Genomic DNA, 4307 nt, shown 5'->3' with positions numbered 1-4307 from the left:
GTTTGGTCCTGTTTACATAGAAGCAACCTTGAGAGAGGCACATTACAGCTTAGGAGACCTGGCCCCTAAAGAAACTGAATAGTATTGTCCTGTAAAGAAATTGGATTGAGACTTCCTGTAGTCGTTCTTTGTTCCTGAGGAAGGACCAGAAGTCTGAAACACTGCATACTACCTAGGAAAAGTGTTGGGTATCTACTCTGGGCTTTGTTTTTTTCCTTCTATGGATCCTGTGGGCTTCTGTATTTTCCCATGATGGATTATATGTATAGATTCATACAGGGGTCATTTCCTGCAGGAGCGCACAGGAACGGAGCTCTGGCAGTAAAGAGCCCAGGGGGCGGGCACATGCAACAAGCCCCACCCCCTGCTCCCAGCAGCCCTCAGTCAGAGCAAAAAGCAGCCAGGTAAATTGCAGAGCCCTCCCGGTCCAAAACAGTCCAGTGGCACCTTTAAGACCAAGTTTTATTCAGGTACCAGCTCTCCCTCCTCTGTGAGGACAGATCTGCACGTCCCCCATTCCCCCCAATAGCTAGCAATTCAAAATAGTCCAGTGGAGCCTGAGCGGTGGGTTTTGCCTTCTGACACATTTCTGGTGATTTCAGGGGGTGTGGCATATGCAAATAAGTTATGCTAATGAGTTATGCTAATGAGCTCCTGCACCTCTTTTTCTACGAAATGACCCCTGGATTCATAACTGATTACATGTGCATTTCACTTTGTTGAAGTCTCCTTTTGGATATACTTTTGCGGGTAATTCAGCTCACCGTCGTTTTTTGTTGTTCCTTGCTATATTTCTGTGTGACCAAAATTGACTATATCAAAGGACACTTGTTGCAGATGTTGTATTTACTCCCAAGGAAGATGACCCTGGATGTAAGACGACTCCTTAAAAAGGTTATGCACACAGGAACACAAAAATATATCATTGCACCTCATTGTAAACCTAGTCTGGGCATCTGAGTGAATTCTGTATCCAGAGGTTGTCAGGAGTTGCTGCTGTTAAAACATGAACATCATTTTTCTTTTTTCTTAATATGTTTTATTTTTCCTTTTCATAAAACCAAAAACATCATTTCATGTCACATAGTCCATCAACATCGCTTGTGGAGTCTCATACTATACATCTACATTGATCCAATTATACAGACGTTCCCATCTTTCTATAAATACTTTTGCCTTCTTTCCCTGAAGAGTTAAGCTTAATTTATCCATCTCTGCTACCTCTAATAACTTTTGTACTAGGTCTTCTTGATCTGGAATATATTCTTGCTTCCAGAATTTAGCTATTAATATCCTTGCAGATGTTAATATATAAATTATCAGGTACTTATCCTTCCATCAAATATACTCTGGCAACATGTTCAGCAGCATCATTTCAGGAGATAGCTCTATTTCAATTTCCGTTATTTCTACAATTGAACATCATTTTTCATATGTGTCTCAGGAAAATGCAGCACATGATTTCTGGAAAAGTTTGTGCCTCAGGTGAGTAGCAGTTTTGGTCTGAAGCAATATAACAAAGTTTGAGTCCAGTAGCACCAGGTCTTTTAAGACCAACAAACTTTAATTCTGGGTATAAGCTTTCATGTGCATGCACACCAAGTGTGCATGAAATCTTATACCTAGAATTAAATTGGGTCTCAAAGGTGCCGCTGGACTCAGACTTCGTTCTATTGTGATTTCCTAACAGGTACCGGAGAAAGGGAAGACCAGCTGATGGAGTTACAATTTCCCAAATAGACACTAGAGGGCCACATAGACCTACAGATCAAGGCAGGCTAAAATCTTAACAAAATCTTTTTAACACTTTTAAACCCAGTACTGATTTTGGGGGGCTGGAGTGGCTGGGCTAGCCCAAAAGGTCCTGGCAGCAATAAAACGCAACAGAACAAGGCAGGGGGTGGGGAGGGGTCAGGCAAGCCCCTCACCCATCTGTTTGTGCACATATAAAAATAGACACACACACACACACCCACTAAACATGAACTCAGCAAGGCACAAGACAGTTGTCCCATCACATCCACTTTGGCCGTCGGCTCAGTGGAGACCCTTGGGCCGCTCCGTGTCCCAGCCTGGCCTGCTCCACAGGGCTGTTGTGAGGAGAAACCGAGATAATTCAAAATTAGGTTTTACCGACCGTCAGGCGTGGTCCGGAGAGCTCCCCGAACTAAAACAGATCTTCAGGTGACGGAGATCAGTTCACCCTGGAGAAAATGTCTGCCTTGGAGGGCGGACTCTAGGGCACGATACCCCACCGAAGCCCCTCCTCAAAGGCCGTCCCTCCAGAGGCTCCGCCCCCAAAATCTCCAGGTATTTCCCGACCCAGAGGTGGCAAGCCCGTTCCAAACGCACCACTCACTTCCTCGCAGGAAGGGTGGGATTCGAATAGGGTTTGCCTCGACCTCCCTTTTGTTCTGGGACACGGCTATGGTAAAAGGCAGTGGCTTGACTGCTGCCTATTTGCGGGCTTTCCCTGTGTTTGTTCAGCTGGTTCCTGCGTTCATCCAGAGTCATGTGTCCAGAAAACCACTTTGCTTGCTTTCAGTTTATGGTTCGGTAACTAGTGTATTGTGTTCAGTAACGGGTGAATGCAGTCACTGAATGCGACTTTCCTGTTCATTGTCCGCCTCTACGGGCCCCGGCATCTCAAGCCAACAGCCTGTTTGCAAGAAGGTTTTAGCAGGGAGAAAGGACCTGCGGTGGCTCAAGTCGTTAAGACGCTGAACTGCAGGCTGTGGAAGGTCAGTAGTTCAGCAGTTCGAGACCCGAGTGTGCCGCGTGACGGAGTGAGCTCCCGTCTCTAGTTCCAGCTCCTGCCAACCTAGCCGTTCGAAAGCAAGAAATTGCAAGTCGATAAATAGGTACCACTTCGGTGGGAAGGTAACAGCGTTCCCTGCGCCTTGGTGTTTAGTCATGCCGGCCACATGACCACGGAAACGTCTTCGGACAGCGCTGGCTCTTCGGCTTGGAAACAGAGATGAGCACCGCAACCCTAGAGTCGGATTCGACTGGCTTTCGCGCAAGGGAACCTTTACCTTTACTTTTAGCAGGGAGGTCTAGGTGTCGGACTAATGACAAAGGCTCCCTCGGCACAGGGACAGCCTGCAGGGTGCCGGGAAATGGAGCGGTCCAGCTCCGGTTCAGGCGGAAGCTTGCGGAGAGACCCTAGGCCAGTCTCTGCCACTCTGCTTGGCCTACCTCACAGGGTGGTTGTGGGGATAAAGGGGGAACGACGCATGCTGTCCCGTGCTCCCCGGAGGAAGGGTAGAATAAAAACGCCCTAGCTAGCTAGCAGGGCCGGCCCCAGCTTATTTTGCACCCTAGGCGGGGATCCCTTCTGGCGCCCTCCCACCACCGGCGCGCCCACCAATTTTCAAAAATAAATGCATTTTAGGAAGAATGAAAAACACAAATAATCAAGAAACTCCCAGAGTACAGGGCCGGGTGCAGTTTGGTGCCCCTAAGGGCCAGCCCGCTCTAGGCGATCGCCTAGTCCGCCTAGTGAGTGAGCCGGCCCTGCTAGCTAGACAGCGGGCAATTAGGGCAGACTGGGTGCACCTCTGGAGGTATGAGCCTCAGCAACTTTCTCTTTAGAAAGTCCCCCTGTACCCTCACAGACTTTTCCTTATGGAGTCATCCCTCCGTGCCTCTCTTCCTATTGTTCCTCTGCCCCAATCACTAAACACCTCTGGGTGGTGAAATTCCCTGAGATTTGGGGGCGGAGCCTGGGGAGGGCTGGATTTGGGGAGGGGCGGGGCCTCCTTGGAGTACGATGCCACAGCAGCCGTGTTCTCCAGGGGAACCAGTCTCTGTAGTTTGGAGGTCAGGTGTGATTCCAAATCTCCCGCCCCCACCTGGAGGTTGGGAACCCTGGTAAATACGTACCCCTCGACCCTACCAACGAGGCAGACAGAGCGGGGCGGTCGCTTTGAGCAGGGGGTAGAGAAGAGGTAAAGTTGATGGGTGGGTGTGATGCATGGGGGAGGGACACGAGCGACAGGACAGTTCTACCAGGGTTGCCAACATCCAGGGGGTGCCTGGAGATCTCCCGCTACGACAACTGATCTCCAGAGGACAGAAATCAATTCCTCCTGGGGGGAAATGGCTGCTTTGGAGGGAGGACTCTATGGCCTTGTACCCTGCTGCAGTCCCCCGCCAAACCCTGCCCTCCCCATGCTCCAGCCCCCCCCCCATCTCCAGGTATTTCCCAACCCAGAGCCGGCAACTCAATCTCCTGCGTAATCCCCCCCACTGCCAAACTGAAGAAGAGCCCTGCAGGTGGCTTGCAGAGGAGAGGAGGGTTGCCA

The sequence above is a fragment of the Gekko japonicus genome, unplaced genomic scaffold (genome assembly GCF_001447785.1).
Source record: "Gekko japonicus isolate JY-2015 unplaced genomic scaffold, Gekko_japonicus_V1.1 scaffold5309, whole genome shotgun sequence".
NCBI classification, from domain to species: Eukaryota; Metazoa; Chordata; class Lepidosauria; order Squamata; family Gekkonidae; genus Gekko; species Gekko japonicus.
The sequence above is the reverse complement of the archived record's forward strand: the minus strand, read 5'-3'. Positions refer to the sequence as shown.